The following is an 18642-nucleotide window of genomic DNA, read 5'->3' as shown; positions in this document are numbered from 1 at the left end:
TCTTCAGCAGATTTTATCATGGACTTAGGGTGCGTTCACACTTCGGAATTTCCAAAATTCTGCTTGGAAATCCCGGTGTAGCAGAGTCCTATTGTTGTCTATGGGTTTATGCTGCACCGAGCACAGGCTGAAATTCACATTCGGACACCACTGACGGCAATGCATATCTGTGCGGATCCGTGTTGCCGTCAACGGTGGCGGTGCATGTCCGAGCGGTCCTAGTGCCGGCTGAATCAGTTGCCCCTGCTGTGGGCGGAATGCACCCTTAGCATTAGAAAATCTGCTGCAGAAAAAAAAAATATACAGTATAATATCTGCTGAGATAAAAATACGCAGCAAAATACGCAAGTGTGAACGTACTCATAGGGTGTATTCACAGACACCATCTATTGTGGACTTGAAGTTCTAAAATCCTTAAAGAGGTACTCCGGTGAAAAACATATATTTTTTTTAATCACCTGATGCCGGAACGTTAAACAGATTTGTAAATTACTTCTATTTAAAAATCTTAATCCTTCCAGTACTTATAAGCTGCTGTATGCTCCACAGGAAGTTCTTTTCTTTTTAAATTTATTTTCTGCATGACCACAGTGCTCTCTGCTGACACCTCTGTCCATGTCAGGAACTGTCCAGAGCAGGTGCAAATCCCCATAGCAAACCTCTCCTGCTCTGGACAGTTCCTGACATGGACAGAGGTGTCAGCAGAGAGCACTGTGGTCAGACAGAAAGGAAATTCAAAAAGAAAAGAACTTCCTGTGGAGCATACAGCAGCTGATAAGTACTGAAAGGGCTAAGATGTTTAAATAGAAGTCATTTACAAATCTGTTTAACTTTTTGGCAGCAGTTGATTTAAAAAAAAAAAAAAATGTTTTTCACCGGAGTACCCCTTTAACCTATTAAGGATGCAGGGCGTACCTGTACGCCCTGCACCCGCTCCCCTGTGATGACGTGTGTGGTGGCCCAGTACAGGAGTTGTTACCCCATACCCTTGCTGCCCTGTCAGGCAGCCTCCCTGCAGTGTCCGCTGCTCCCCCCCTGCATCTGTTCTACTGTAATTGTATATTATCCCCTATGTTATGTATATAAGAATGTTGTATCTTTAACCCCTTGGGGACAGAGGGTTTTTCCTTTTTTTGCACTTTCGTTTTTTCCTCCTTACCTTTTAAAAATCATAACCCTTTCAATTTTGCACCTAAAAATTCATACGATGGCTTATTTTTTGTGTGACCAATTCTAATTTGTAATGACATCAGTCATTTTACCCAAAATTCTACGGCGAAACGGGAAAAAAAATCATTGTGCGTCAAAATTGAAGAAAAAATGCCATTTTGTAACTTTTGGGGGCTTCCGTTTCTACGCAGTGCATATTTCAGTAAAAATGTCACATTATCTTTCTTCTATAGGTCCATACAATTAAAATGATTCCCTACTTATATAGGTTTGATTTTGTCGCACTTCTGGAAAAAATCATAACTACATGCACGGAAATGTATACATTTAAAATTGTCATTTTCTGACCCCTATAACTTTTTAATTTTTCTGCGTACAGGGTGGTATGAGGGCTCATTTTTTGCGCCATGATCTGAAGTTTTTAGAAGTACCATTTTTGCATCGATCGGACGTTTTGATTGCTTTTTATTTATTTTTTCATGATATAAAAAGTGACCAAAAATACGCTATTTTGGACTTTGTAATTTTTTTGCGCGTACGCCATTAACCGTGCGGTTTAATGAAAGATATATTTTTATATTTTTAATGGGAAAAGGGGGGTGATTCAAAATTTTATTAGGGAAGGGGTTAAATGATCTCCCATAGGGGACTATAACACTGCACACATTCAGCAGAGAGCACTGTGTTCCAAAAAGAAAATAATTTCCTCTGTAGTATTCAGCAGCTAATAAGTACTGGAAGGATTACGATTTTTTAATAGAAGTAATTTTCAAATCTGTTTAACTTTCTGGCACCAGTTGATTTAAAAAAAAAAAAGAAAAGCTTTCCACCAGAGTACTCCTTTAACCTCTTAAGGACCCATGACGTATGCACACGTCATGTCTTTTCCTGGTCTCCGCCGCTCACCCGGCGGAGATCGGAAGCGGATGCCTGCTGAAATCCTTCAGCAGGGATCCAGGGCAAACGCCAAGGGGGGCCATGTAGGGAAATCGCCCTTGCAATCTGCGGCGATACCGGGCTGATCGGGTCTCTGGGACCGACCGCCCGGTAATTTCGCATGATCCCGGTTGTCACAGACAGCGAGGACCATGCTGAAGTATAGGAGCGAGGTGGCAAACCTGCCACCTCCTCCTATACCCTGCGATCTGTCGGTTAGTTAACCGACTAATCGCAGGGGGGCGGTTACTTCCTCCCGTCCTGCCCGGCCCCTGGAAGTCCGGAGAGGACGGGAGGAAGACCAGAGGACGCGGCGGGGGACGGGGGAGTGCTGGGGACCGGCCCCGGTACTTACCTCGTCCCTGAAGACCCGGATCCCGGCGATGAAGACGGAGGCGGCGGCGACAGGTGAGAAGTTCTTCAGCCGTGGTCGGGCCCTTTACAGCAATGCACGTCGCCGTAAAGCGACATGCATTGCTGTATTGGGACCCTGTATACTACAACTCCCAGCATGCCCAGATAGAGCTCTTGGCATCTGGGCATGCTGGGAGTTGCAGTTTTGCAACATCTGGAGGTCCGCAGTTTTGGGACCACTGTGACCTTCCAGATGTTGCAAAACTACACATCCTCAGCATGCCCTTACTGTCTAGGCATGCTGGGAGTTGTAGTTCTGTAACATCTGGCCCTTCAGATGTTGCAGAACTACAACTCCCAGCATGCCTGGACAGTTTTTGCATACTGGGAGTTGTAGTTTTGCAACATCGGGAAGGGCACAGATTGGGAACCACTGTATTAGTGGTCTGCAAACTGTAGTCCTCCAGATGTTGCAAACTACAACTCCAAGCATGCTGGGAGTTGTAGTTCGGCAACATCTGGCTCTAAAGATGTTGCCGAACTACTACTTCCAGCATGCCTGAGAATGTTTGGGAGTTGTGGTTTTGCAACAACAGGAGGCATTGTCTGTTTCCTAACTCAGTGTTTCCCAACCCGTGTGCCTCCAGCTGTTGCAAAACTATAACTACCAGCATGCACTGATAGACTGTGCATGCTGGGAGTTGTAGTTTTGCAACAGCTGGAGCCCCCCCTGTGAATGTACAGGGTACACTCACATGGGCAGGGGCTTACAGTGAGTATCAGGCTGCAAGTTTGCGATGCAGCAAATTTTGCGCGGCAGCTCAAACTCGCAGTGGTGATGCCTGGCATTAACTCCTTGGATGCGGCGCTCAAAGTTGATGCCACGTCTAAAATGAAAAAAAAAAAAAAAAGCATTCCCGGCAGCTCAGTCGGGCTGATCGGGATCACCGCAGTGTCCCGATCAGCTTAGAAGACGGCAGGAGGGCCCTTACATGCCTCCTTGCTGTCCCATCTCTTCTGCTATGGTCCACACAGCCTTAGCAGCCTGGAGCAATCGAGCACCGATAACACTTATCAATGCTATGCTATGGAATAGCATTGAACAGTGTATGCAATCTAATGATTGCATGTAATAATCCCCTATAGGGACTAAAAAATGGTGTAAAAAAAAAAAAAAGTTAATAAATGTGAATTAACCCCTTCAGTAATAAGTTTAAATCACCTTTTCCCATTTGAAGAAAAAAAATGTAAACAAAAATAAATCTAAACATACAGTATGTGGTACTGTCGGGTGCGTAAATGTCCGAAGAATAAAATTATAATGTTAATTAAACTGCACAGTCAATGGCGTATACGTAAAAACAAGTTCAAAATTGCATATTTTGGGTCATTTTGGTAATTTTTATTCCATATGTGGATTATCCACCATTAGGAGATTTTAGTACGTACCTGGCAGACAGTAATGGACATGCTTAGGAATGATCCACGCTTGACTTGGGGCTAAATGGCTATTTTGTGAGTCAATTATAACGCTGCTATTTATTTCTACGAAATGGCTATTTCCTGTTAGCGTTCCCTTCCTTCAACTACAAGTTCCAGCATCCCTTGTTTGTGTTAGGTCACTTTCCTTCCTCCCACACATCAGCCACCTCACCCATTGAAACACAGCTGGGACGATTCCCTGCAGCCCTGTGGAGAATGATCTCCCTCCCACCCAGCGGTTGCTCTTCCAATTAAAACAGACATGCTCCCTATGTACACCTGACTTGTGATGTAATGTCTCGGGCTGCACTGCAACTTGGCAACACCTGAGACGACACTCATTTTGTATGCTGCTAAAAATGAATATCTGGGCCAAGATCATGTAAGAATTGTGAGACCAGCCATCAAACACAGGTACAGACACCATACTATCAACTACACTAACTATACAGACCCTGAAGCAGAGTCAGAAAAAAATATAATCCCTGGAATACCCCTTTAATTGCAGATCTGTAATGGCAGATTTTATAAGGCGTCTTTATGTACTTTTTACTGCTTTGTAAAATTCGCAGCTGCAAATTTTACAACTGCAGATCAGCTGTGTGTGAATACACCCATGACCAACATGTATACAGTACAGTGATCCCTCAACTTACAATGGCCTCAACATACAATAGTTTCAACATACAATGGTCTTTTCTGGGCCATTGTAAGTTGAAACCAGACTCAACATACAATGCTACGGACAGTCCAGATCTGTGAAATGTGTCAATGACCTGACCAATCAGAATGGGTATTCACTGGTAAAACTCCTGTATTACTGAAGTGTATGCACTGACTGGTGTCTGGTAGCGCCCCCTACAGTACAGGGAGGTATTACATGTTCTGTACTCTTTACCTGTATTACTGAAGTGCATGCACTGACTGGTGTCTGGTAGCGCCCCCTACAGTACAGGGAGGTATTACATGTACTGTACTACTCTTTACCTGTATAACTGACGTGTATGTACTGACTGGTGTCTGGTAGCGCCCCCTACACTACAGGGAGGTATTACATGTTCTGTACTCTTTACCTGTATTACTGAAGTGTATGCACTGACTGGTGTCTGGTAGCACCCCCTACAGTACAGGGAGGTATTACATGTTCTGTACTACTCTTTACCTGTATTACTGAAGTGTATGCACTAACTGGTGTCTGGTAGTGCCCCCTACAGTACAGGGAGGTATTACATGTTCTGTACTCTTTACCTGTATTACTGAAGTGTATGCACTGACTGGTGTCTGGTAGCACCCCCTACAGTACAGGGAGGTATTACATGTTCTGTACTACTCTTTACCTGTATTACTGAAGTGCATGCACTGACTGGTGTCTGGTAGCTCCCCCTACAGTACAGGGAGGTATTACATGTTCTGTACTACTCTTTACCTGTATTACTGAAGTGCATGCACTGACTGGTGTCTGGTAGCGCCCCCTACAGTACAGGGAGGTATTACATGTTCTGTACTTTTTACCTGTATTACTGAAGTGTATGCACTGACTGGTGTCTGGTAGCGCCCCCTACATTACAGGGAGGTAATTACTACTGTACAACTCTTTGGGCCAGGATTAGCTGCTTCTTTGAGCACCAGGTGAGGGCGGCTCCATGTTACTTTTTTTTAGGACACTGTGTACTGTACAGGACCCTCAAGAAGCTCCTGTCCTCTACATAGACCAGTGTTTCCCAAGCAGGGTGCCCCCAGCTGTTGCAAAACTACAACTCCCAGCATGCCCGGACAGCCAAAGGCTGTCCGAGCATGCTGGGAGTTGAAGTTTTGCAACAGCTGGAGGCTCCGTGCTTGGGAAACACTGACATAGACAGTGATTTACAGCTCCAGCAGCTCTTTCTTACTTTTATATGTAAGGATTTGCTTTATCTATATTAGTTATCTACTTATTTTTCTTTAATTCTCACTTTTTCCTATTTTTGGATGACATTTTGGTGCCTTTAGAACCAATTACCAGGTTACCATAGAGTTATGGTCTCAACATACAATGGTCCCAACATACAATGGTTTCAACATGAAATGGTTGTCCCAGAACCAATTAATATTGTAACTTGAGGGACCACTGTATACAGCTTCAATGGGTGCAGAGAGACATACAGGAACGAGCGTCTCACCAGGCAGGTGACAGAGGATGTTTCACACACAGCAGAGCATCATCAGGGGATTATGAAGTTACAGAGCAGGGCTTTCAGAATGTGAACATCCCCGGCCGGCTGGGAGCAGAGCGGAGCTACCTTCTAAGTTAGAATGGCAGGGGGTCTCGGGAGTGAGATCCAGTGTCATCGATCCCTCAAAAATACAAAAGAAAAAATTAAAGTACACTTAGTAACATCATTATTACTCATTTAAAATAATACATTGCACTAAATAAATTAAAGGAGCAGTCCAGTATTTAAAAAACGTATCCCCTATCCTAAGGATAGGGCATAAGCTTCAGATCGCGGGGTCTGACCGCTGGGACCCTCCCGCAATCTCTCTGTACGGGTCTCCAGCTCTCCGGCCAGATAGCGTGTGTCGACCACCGCATGAAGCGGCGGCTGAAACGCCACCTCAATACATCGCTATGGCAGAGCCGGAGATTGCCGAAGGCAGCGCTCCCATAGAGTAGCATTGAGGGGGCGTGTCAGCCGCCACTTCGTTTGGTGGTCGATACACCCCCCTTCCCGCGGACTGCCGGGGCCCTGCAAGCAGAAATTCAGCAATGTGAATAGACCCTGACAGATTGCTGCAGACATTAAGCACCAGTTCTGAAGGAGGCTGCTTAGGGCTCAAGTCCTGCAGAAGCGCATGGGAACTGAGTTCCTGCCCTTTTTTCACAGCAGGAACACCATTCCCATTAGCAGGAGTCCTGCAGGAGACAAGCCCTTGAGTGGAAATTCTGGGTGAGTTCCCTCACTTTTTTACTCAGGACTTGACCCTTGAGCAGGGGCCTAGCTAGAAACCACAGGGCCCGATGCAAAAAAACAACTCCCATCCTTTCTGGAAAGCCTCAGGGAGTTGTAGTTTTGGAACAGCTGGAGAGCCACAGTTTGAGGTTCTGTTTCACTCATCATAATTACAGCTGATGGGACAGTGAGACATAATACACAATTATATCAGTGACCTGAGTGACATCTTCTTTGTTGTCTTTCCTTATCTTTTCTTCTTCATCTGATTGAGACCGCGGTGACTTCTTCCAGCTACATCTCCTCTCATCAGTGTCTGACGCATGGACACCATTGGTCCCTCACTTTGTCAGCAGATCCTTATCCTCTGTATGAACACAATAATTATTATAACCCTGCCAGATACTGCACTCCCTGAATATAATACTACCACACACTGTACAGTATCCTCTGAATATAATACTGCCACACACTGTACCCCTGAATATAACACTGCCACACACTGTACCCCTGAATATAATACTGCTGCACACTGTACCCCTGAATATAATACTGCCGCACACTGACACACACTGTACCCTCTGGATATATTACTGACACACACTGAACCCTCTGAATATAATACTGCCACACGCTGTACCCTCTGGATATATTACTGACACACACTGTACCCTCTGAAAATAATACTGCCACACACTGTATCCCTGAATATATTTCTGCTGCACACTGAACCCCTGAATATAATACTGACACACACATTCCTGACTGACCAGCATCCTTCGCCATGCTCCGCTGCACTCTGGTTACGCTAGGGACGTCGCTCGCTGCTGCTCTGCTCTATTGGTCACATGACAACTTTATCACAGAATATTACCTAGCGTGACATGCACTCGCCAGCCAGGACCAGCAGCAGGTAATTTAACCCTCCACATCCCGGATGTTTACTCTGTTTCATCACGAATCATGCTTCATGATGGGCAGAGCCCTGCTGCCTGTCGCTGCCAGTCCACCACAGCCACACACAGCTGCGACGCCCCAGCTCGGCAAGCATCCACCAGCACATATACATCTGGTCACAGACCCCAGTTAAGTTTCTGAAATTGAATCCCCTGCCAGTGAGTGTCTGGGGATTCTGATTTTCCAATCCCAGTATGTGGTTTTGTAAACAGACTTAAAACCACTGTGGTAGCCCTTGGGGGGTGTATGGTAGTTGGGGAGTTGTTTCGGTAGATGAGGGGTTAATGTTAACCCTATAGTTCGTGACGCCAGGCTGAGGGCTAGTATGCTGAGGTAATTCTCTGGCCTATCGCCGCCCTTCCCAGTAACGATAGGTGCATACATAAAATGACTGAAGGTCCACAAGATAGTTGAACTTGAACTTGGATAACTTTCCTTATATGCTTGCGGTACATCCAATGAGCAGTAACAATCTCAGGAATACAGTCTCTATACAGTTCAATGACTGACAGTTGTTGCAGACCTTGACTTCTGATACAAGTCTCTGAATTTAGGGTAATTTGTGAAGATCCGTCCGGATTTAGGGGATAGATAAGGTCCGGTGATCTTGCAGAGTGCTTAGGGATTGATACACTCACGATTCTGAATAGATCAGCCGTTGCCGCAAGGCTCGAGCCTAACTCACTGATGACAGCAGCGCAGATCCTTCTCCATCAACAGCCCATGAGGAAAGAGAGTGAGCAATGGCCGCCGCTCCCTTATATGGGCAGGGCCGCTTTTACTGGTCCAATCAACTCACTGACCGTTACAAGGAGTGATGGGAGATAAACGTCACAGGGCCTCCAAAGGTCCTTAAGCACAAAACCATAGAGTTCACCTGGTCACGTGACCCGTAGGTCCTGTTCCTCTATGCATAGGTAATTAACCATTTATATACACTTGTACAATCCTATATATATATATATATATATATATATACAAATCCTGAAGAATTATTAGATAATAAATACCTAGATGAGAGGTGACTAGGGGCGGGCCAGTCAAGGAGAACCCCGACGTCCTAGGGACTCTGGCTATGGGGACTTATATACAAAGGTACCGGATAGGATGCGGTACCGGGACACCAAAAACCCCCTATCTTACGATAAGTCGACCTCGACGCCTGTCCCCTAAGGCAGAGGGACTAGGACTAGAACAGGATGATTTATAAATTTACATTTGCTATACACCCTAAGTAAACATTGAACACATTTACATTTTCTGATATCCTTATTAGTATCTGAACTAGACGGTAGAAATCTATCTAGACATTGGTGCTGTCTAGACATGAATGCTATCTAGACATTAGAGGAAGCTATCTAACCTTTAGTTTCTAGCTTCTAAAACATTTTTATTAAACTTACTATACATTTTAAGGCTTACTAGACAATTAGGCAGCTATCTGACATGCAGTTTCTAGCTCCTAAAACATTTTATTAGCTCTCTACACATTTTTATGAGGCTAAACTAAGCATTAGTATAGCTCTCTATATACTTTTAGTGTCAAGCTGACTAGACATTTCTATTATCTCACACATTTTATTCGCCAACATTAAGTTACCTGTTAGTACACAAAAGGTTATACTGGCTAGCCGAAAGCTGGGTCACAGTAAGGGTGGCTGCTAGGGTCTATCGGCTACATGCTACTTACCCCTAGAGCACTTCACATAACCTACCTAGGTTATTTTAAGAATTACGTGTTTAATCCTATATCCACAAGAGCAGCTACTGGCCAGGCAGAGCATCTCACACACGCAAAGAAGGAGAAGAAGAAGTGTACCTAACAGTGGCAAGAATTGGGTATCAATATGCTACAATTCCTAAGTGTTTTCCTGAGTGAGATATTTACTTTGGTGTATGTACTAGAGAAACTTGAGGTAGTACATTTAAGTGAGTAATCTAGAGTACTATGTGTGCAAGTACTATTTGAATGGGAATCTTCCCTATTATTTTTATTAAGACAGGTGCTAGCGATGGGCGACAGCAATAATACTACCCACGGAGAAGCCGGGGTGTTACCGGTTGAGTTACCTACTAACTACTAAACACCTTTAGCATTATATACATTTGTATGTACAAGAATTATTTATGTTCTTAGTGTTGAGTGTACACGTGCAGTAAGTCGATATTTTCCATGTACGACTCTGACTCGCTTTTTATGTACATAGACATTAGACTATTTTTCTATGTACAAGAACCATGTACATATTTACTATACAGACTTACACAATTATCAACACTCCAACATGGTTCAGGCGCATTCACCTGATAAGTGCAACATTTAGCATAAGAGTTCTTATGACGCTGCTGATATATACATAAAATAGACGTGTAAGGATCAGCAGTCCACCTACACTAGGAGTCCAATTAAAGGGAAATATATAAAATGGTGTGTAAGGATCAGCAGTCCACCTACACTAAGAGTTCATGGAAGGGAAAGGTAAACACGGCCTTAACCACAACTCAGCCGGGTACCGTCCTTAATGAATCTCCTACAGGCTAGGAGTCTCTTGACTTAATAGTCAGGCACAAGCTTAGTGGTTACGTTGCTGAACTTTGAACTGGAACAATCTTAGCACAGTCCTGCTAGGCACAATTCTTGAACTTGGTTGCGGCAAAATAAAAGTGGTTAACACAAGAAACAATAGGACATGACTTTAGAGTCTCTTTAAAGAATATTCTTCTTTAGTCTTCTAGTGCCTCTCTGGGTTCCTCTGTATCTGCCAACATCAGGGGCAGGATTAGACTTGACATAGCTTTGCCACACCACATTGGTGAGGATGGAGTGGTGAAAAGCAGCATTAGCAGGGGTTATAGGCTTACTAGCCGGGATCAAAGTGGGGCAATAGGGCTTGAGTACCATCTCCAAACTAGGATGAACCCATGACTCTTTCGTTGGTACACTGGAAGCAGGCAAACTCTCCATGTCAGAAGAGGGCCTTGGTACATACGTTGGTACCTGTGCAGGAGGCAAACTCTCATTGCTCCGAGAGGGCCTAGGTACGTGCGTTGGTACCTCTGGAACAGACGAACTCTCATTGCTCCGAGAGGGTCTAGGTACGGTCTTTGGTGCCTGCAATTTGGGCTTACTTTCCTGAACTTGAGCAGGACTTGACTCTTGATGATCTGTAGAAAATGAAGAACTTTGCTCTTTGCTGTACATAGAAGATGATGAACTTGACTCTTGAAGCTCCTCCTCCTTGGGTACGCTGGTGGAGGCTTTAGGAGCAGACCTTTTCGGCCTCAAGCTGAAGGGATCGGACTCCCAATCAGTTGACGGAAAATATATGAAGGGAAGCTGTGTTGGGGCTGTTGGTCTGGTGACCGCTGCAGCCCATTCTCCACGAAGGCTCTGGACAGGGGTGTACTCCACAATTTTACCCACCTCCAAGGTGTAGAACTTCTTATGGAGATATGGCCTTTGCACTGCTCGACGGTTTACGAGGATGATCTGCTCAGTGTGACAGTCAAGGAGTGTCCCATAACCTCTGACCTTGTCGAACTTGGCCACAGTTGCTCTTCTTCTTTCTAATGGCTCCTCCCCTTCTCGGGGGTGATCCCATTTGCGTATGTACAATGCCTCCATTTCTTTGGTATTTTCTTTATACCGCACATTTTCTTCATAAGGCAAATGCACGTGCTTGGGGGCATAGAGTTCTTTGTGTCGGGCCTTTAGCTTTTCCATCAATTCGGCCAGCTCGGCTTCTTGACGGGCCCTTTCCCTTTCTGAAGTTGGGATTGGTGGGAGTGGCTTCCCAGTTAATGGCTGAAGTACTCTGTGCATGTACTCGATCAGCTCCGGCTCATCTCCGAACACCCATTGCAGCAATTTTGGTGAGCATGGTCGTGCACTTGGCAAGCTTGATCGGGAAATGACCTCAGGGCTGGAGGAGGAAGAATAGGCCGCTTCTGGGGGGGTACTCACTGCAGACTCCTCCGACGGGATCTCAGCCCACGAGCCCCAGGTTCTGTGGTGAGGGGACAATCTCACCGGTGATGCACCTCCAGGTGTCCCTGCGCTCTCTGCTGGAGGTGTTTCTGGCCAATCGTCATCATCATCAGGCAGTGGGGGAAGATTGCAGGCCCCCTCTTCGTCTAATGACAACCGCTGCAGACGGTCAGCAAGTTCTTGGAAAAGTCGGGCTGCGACTGCCACAACTTTCTGCTTTTCCGGCGCCCTTTTGCCAACTTCACCACGTGGAACACTGCTCTCCACCATGTCTGTACTCTCCGGCTCTCCATGCAGACTGAAGAGTTCGCTGTGCGTGGCGTCTTTTATAGTGGGCTTCTCCAAAATGGCGCACGGCAGGAAGGACACTATCGGTGCAGCCCCGACTTCTGGTCCCTCCAGCAATGACTCCTGCATCTCTGAGTTCCCTTTCGGCTGTGACACTGCAACTTGGTGGCCACGCCCAGGGGCATGGCGTGGCGCAGCACGGGCTTTCTTCGCGCGCTTTTCTGGCAGCAGTTCGGCACCGCCTGTGCCGACCATACCAGAGGATCACAGCATGAACTCATCGCGCAGTTTACACATTTCAGTTGTAGATAAATCTTCGCCTCCCCCCTTACTTTTCTCGTGGCCCCCTTGTATGGTGCACCACAAGCACCGCTCCCGTACACAGCAACATGGTTTACAGCACATGAATAAAGTTCTTTTTCTGGGGGGAGTACACTTTCACTAGTGGCGACTGTAGTAGGCACACACCCGTATCCTGTTCGTGCAACGCCAAAAAGGCTTTGTGGTAGCCCTTGGGGGATGTATGGTGGTTGGGGAGTGGTTTTCGGTAGATGAGGGGTTAATGTTAACCCTATAGTTCGTGACGCCAGGCTGAGGGCTAGTATGCTGAGGTAATTCTCCGGCCTATCACCGCCCTTCCCAGTAACGATAGGTGCACGCATAAAATGACTGAAGGTCCACAAGATAGTTGAACTTGAACTTGGATAAACTTTACTTAAATGCTTGCGGTACATCCAATGAGCAGTAACAGTCTCAGGAATACAGTCTCTATACAGTTCAATGACTGACAGTTGTTGCGGACCTTGACTTCTGATACAAGTCTCTGAATTTAGGGTAATTTGCGAAGATCCGTCCGGATTTAGGGGAAAGATAAGGTCCGGTGACCTTGCAGAGTGCTAAGAGATTGATACACTCACGATTCTGAATAGATCAGCCGTTGCCGCAAGGCTCGGGCCTAACTCACTGATGACAGCAGCGCAGATCCTTCTCCATCAACAGCCCACGAGGAAAGAGAGTGAGCAATGGCCGCCGCTCCCTTATATGGGCAGGGGCAGGGCCGCTTTTACTGGTCCAATCAACTGTCACTCACCGTTACAAGGAGTGATGGGAGATAAACGTCACAGGGCCTCCAAAGGTCCTTAAGCACAAAACCATAGAGTTCACCCGGTCACATGACCCGCAGGTCCTGTTCCGCTATGCATAGGTAATTAACCATTTATATACACTTGTACAATCCTATATATACACAAATCCTGAAGAATTATTAGCTAATAAATACCTAGATGAGAGGTGACTAGGGGCGGGCCAGTAAAGGAGAACCCCGACGTCCTTGGGACTCTGGCTATGGGGACTTATATACAAAGGTACCGGACAGGATGCGGTACCGTGACACCACACCACGATATACCATGGTTTTAGGTCCGGTCAGAAAAACAGATACGGGGCAAAATGAGCCGACCTGAGTCACTATCTGACTCCGGCCGGCCAATTCAAATGAATGAGATACGGGCTAGGTCCGGCTGGGATACGGGAGCGCCCAGTTTTCACTCCCCCCTGCCGGATCTGGTGACCGTATTGTCAAATCGTAGTGCGAACCCAGCCTAAATCTTGTCTGTTTATTTATGTAGTTATTGTTAAGTGAGATTGTATGGGGGAGAATGGGGCGCCAGCATTTCTATGCACCTGACCGACAGTGACCTACAATTCTGCAGAGCTATGAGTATATATTACAAAAACAAACATTAAAGTTTATAGGAAATGGACTGAGTGAATGTTGTTTCCTTTAATTTGTCACTCTTGATGTTTTTTTTCTAAACTGAATAAAAAACTAAAAACCTAATGAACTTTTATGATGTAAAACAGACTGAACAGAAAAGCTGACAGAAAAGACATTGTTATCTTCAGTGTCAACTGCTGGCAAGGTTAAAGGGGTACTCCGGTGGAAAAATTGTTCTTAAAACCAACTGGTACCAGAAAGTTAAGCAGATTTGTAAATTACTTCTATTAAAAAATCTTAATCCTTCCAGTACTTATCAGCTGCTGTATTCTCCAGAGGAAGTTCTTTTCTTTTGAATTTCTTTTCTGTCTGACCACAGTGCTCTCTGCTGACACCTCTGTCCGTGTCAGGAACTGTCCAGAGCAGCATAGGTTTGCAATGAGGATTTTCTCCTGCTCTGCACAGTTCCTAAAATGGACAGAGGTGTCAGCAGAGAGCACTGTGGTCAAACAGAAAGGGGGAAAAAAAAAAAAAGAACATCCTGTGGAGCATACAGCAGCTGATAAGTACTGGAAGGATTAAGATGTTCAAATAGAAGTAATTTACAAATCTGTATAACTTTCTGGCACCAGTTGATTTAAAAAAAAAATGCTTTCCACTGGAGTACCCCTTTAAGTTTTGGCTACATAGTCTTACAACTAGGCCTGAATACGCCCCCCAGTAAAGGCACATTTAAGCAGCGTTCTCACATGCCGGTGAACGCATGGTGCCGAAACCGGGCAACATTGAGTGCCCATTGGTGAACACATGGGGGTGTGGTTTCGGCCACAGGTGTTTACCAGCATGTGAGTTCGTGACATGACATTCATTTCCGTTCGGATTCCGCAGAAATTATGTACATGTCAATTCTTTCTGCGGAGTACGTAATCAGAATTTCCATGGCAGATGTTTCCACCATGGAACCTCCGCCGTGTACATTGGGAGTCTGCTGCAACAGAATTTCAGAGCGGAATTTTTCCACCCGTGTGAATGGGGCCTTACTGTTTTTCTTTGTACAGAGAGCCCTGCCACTCAGCTGTGTCCCCTCAGGATCTGATGGGGTCCTAAAGATATATATATATGTCAACCGTTATAAAGTGATGGCATTGCCACGCTATCTATGTGTCCTCACTTCACATGATGTCTACACCTACAAAAACAAGGTGCCCCAATGATTTAGAAAAATATTATTAAATTCAGCTTTATTAAATTCATATATCAAAACAAACAATAAAAGAAGCAGAAAAAGGAAAAAATATGAGCAGTCACATGGTTAAAGGGGTTCTCCACCATATGGTGATTTTAGTAAGTACCTGGCAGACAGTAATGGACATGCTTAGGAAGGATCTGCGCTTGTCTTGGGGCTAAATGACTATGTTGTGCGATTACCATAACACTGTGGCTAGCTTTTTCTGAACTGGTATTTCCTGTTTGAGTTTTCTTCTTTGCCTACAAATCCCATAATTCCATTTTCCTCCCTCCTACACATCAGCCACTACACCCATTGAAACATAAATGAGCTGCATCCATTCAAAAGATCTGTGGTTTTCAAATTTTCAAATTAGTTGCAAATTGCTCTCTCTCCCACCAAGCGATCCCTCCACCCATTGAAGCAGACAGGCTCCCTGTCATCAGCTGACTAGTGATCTCAGGTCTCGGCCGCATTGCAACCTGGGAAAAATCTGAGACAACAGTCATTTTGTATGCTGGTAAAAATAAATATTGGAGTGAAAATCATAGAAGAATTGTGAGAAAACCATCAGAGACAGGTACAGACACTATATTATGGACTACACTAACTTTACAGCCCATGTAGCATAGTCACATAAAAAAAAATTCCTGGAATGCCCCTTTAATTCATTAGTGCCAATACAAGATTTAAACGAAACAAAAGTTCATACATCTCACCACTCAATGATACCGGCTACGGGGATAACCTGTCCAAGGTGCACGGGATGTGGACACACAGCCGCTCTGTGTGTTTAACCAATTGAAACACACCTGTGATCCCTTCCATGTAATGGACCAGTGTTTTCGAACCAGGGAGCCTCCAGCTGTTGCAAAACTACAATTCACTGCAAAATTATCTCCTTCCCATCCAGCAGTCGCTCGACCCATTGAAGCACAGACAGACTGCCTTTGGGCCTATATTAGGAACTACACTAACTTTACAGCACCTGTAGCACAGTCAAATTAAAAATCCTGGAACAACCCTTTAATGGGTTAATCGGTCTCTCATCGTTCCTTTTTTGCACTTCTTTGAGGACCCTCTTGGGGTAGCCCTGCTCCTGAAATGTATTCTCCAATTCTTTTAACCTCTTGGGGTAGCCATGCTCCTCAAATTTATTCTCCAATTCTTTTAACCTCTTGGGGACACAGGGCGTACCTGTACATCCTGAGTCCCGCTCCCGTGATATATCGGGTCGGTCCTGGCGTCTAACTGTAGCCGGAACCCAGGCCTAATAGCATGCGTCACCGATCGCAGTGACGCACGCTATTAACCCTTTAGACGCGGCGTTCAAAGTTGATCGCCGCATCTAAACTGTAAAAAATAGCATATTTTTGGTCACTTTTTATACCATAAAAAAATGAATAAAAAGCGATCAAAAAGTCTGATCAAAACAGACCACGTACCGCCCTGTGCGCAGAAAAATAAAAAAGTTATAGGGGTCAGAAGATGACAACTTTAAACGTATATATTTTAAGAAGTAATACAAAATCAAACCTATATAAGTAGGGGATCATTTTAATCATATGGGCCTACAGAATAATGATAAGATGTCATTTTTCCCCAAAAAAATTCTGCGTAGAAATGGAAGTCCCCAAAATTTACAAAATGGCGTTTTTTCTTCAATTTCGTCTTACAATGATTTTTTTATTTTTGGTTTTGCCGGATTTTTGGGTAAAATGACTGGTGTCATTACAAAGTAGAATTTGGGTCTGTAGGTGCAAAATTTAAGGGGTTAATCTAATCTTACGGGTGTCATCATCTGTTACTGTTCTTTCTATTCTTTTATGTTGTGGGCGAGGTATTACCGTATTTTTCGCCGTATAAGACGCACTTTTTCTTCCCCAAAACTGGGGGGGAAAAGTTGGTGCGTCTTATACGGCGAATACACGCCTATCGCGGCGGTCCCTGCGGCCATCAACGGCCTGGACCCGCTGCTAATACAGGACATCACCGATGGCGGTGATGCCCTGTATTAACCCTTCAGACTGACGCTTCTGCAGGAAAAGTGACACTAACCCGGCTGCTCAGTCGGGCTGTTTGGGACCGCCGCGGTGAAATCGCGGCGGTCCCGAACAGCTTACAGGACCTTACCTGCCTCCTCGGTGTCTGCTCCGTGCCGGGATCCCCTGCATGGCCGGCGCTCTCCTTCGTCGTCATCACGTCGTCGCGCACGCAATCCCGTCATCCAATAGGAGCGGCGTGTGCGTAGCGACGTGATGACAGCGACGGAGAGCGAGGATCCCGGGGAACAAGACGTCCGGAGAGTCAGAGACACCACGGGGACGCGGCGACAGCGATGGAGCGACATCCAGGGCAGCGGTGACGGGTCCGGAGCGGCGAGGACACAGGAGTATTACCTCCTATACCAGTGGTCTTCAACCTGCGGACCTCCAGATGTTGCAAAACTACAACTCCCAGCATGCCCGGACAGCCAACGGCTGTCCGGACATGCTGGGAGTTGTAGTTTTGCAACATCTAGAGGTCCGCAGGTTGAAGACCACTGTTGGGTTCAGAATCTTTATTTTTTTTAGATTTTGCACCTATAAATTGGGTGTTCTGATACTACCTGTAATTCGCATGTTTGTATTGAAATTTTGTTCTATGATATGTTTAATGTCACGTCTGGTGATACTCAGACGGATGTGAAAGTTTGTAAATTCAAATAAAAAGATGTTTGAAAAAAATAAAAAATCTTAATCCTTTCAAGAACTTATTAGCTGCTGGATACTACAGCAGAAATTATTTTCTTTTTGGAACACAGTGCTCTCTGCTGACATCACGAGCACAGTGCTCTCTGTTGACATCTCTGTCCATTTTAGGAACTGTCCAGAGCAGCATGTTTTCTATGAGGATTTCCTATTACCCTGGACAGTTCCTAAAATGGACAGATATGTCAGCAGAGAGCACTGTGCTCGTGATGTCAGCAGAGAGCTCTGTGTTTCAAACGGAAAATAATTTCCACTGTAGTATTCAGCAGCTAATAAGTACTGGAAGGATTAAGATTTTTTAATAGAAGTAATTTACAAATTTGTTTAACTTTCTGGCACCAGTTGATTTAAAAAAAAAAATAAAAAGTTTTTCACCGGAGTACCCCTTTAACCCCTTGCCGCAGAATCACGTCTATAGACGTCGGATTGCACAGGTCCTTCCCGCATTCCGATGTCTTTAGACATCATTCAGTTAACCCGGCGATGTGTGGCATCGCACAGGTTAACTGGCAGAAGTCCCGCTGTTACCAGCGGGGAGCAACTTCTGCTAGCCCCCAGGACCATCTGTGGATGGTCCTGGTCAGCGATCACTGTGATTGGCCCCTGTGGACCAATCACAGTGTCTCAGCTGACGCGGGGTGAAAGTTCAGATCCCCCGCTCTGCCCTCCCCTAGACGTCGGGCAGGGCGGGTGAAGAGGACCCCGAGAGCTGCGGGGGACCGCGGCACATACCTGCGGGGAGACTGGCGCAGCAGTGGGTACCGGGGACCGGCGGCAGGCACACGTGGAGGCGTCAGGCAAGTGGAGAAGGCGGCGGCATCAGAGACAGCAGTGAAGATCAT

This window comes from Hyla sarda, chromosome 6 (assembly GCF_029499605.1).
Source record: "Hyla sarda isolate aHylSar1 chromosome 6, aHylSar1.hap1, whole genome shotgun sequence".
NCBI classification, from domain to species: Eukaryota; Metazoa; Chordata; class Amphibia; order Anura; family Hylidae; genus Hyla; species Hyla sarda.
Note: the sequence above shows the minus strand (reverse complement) of the source record.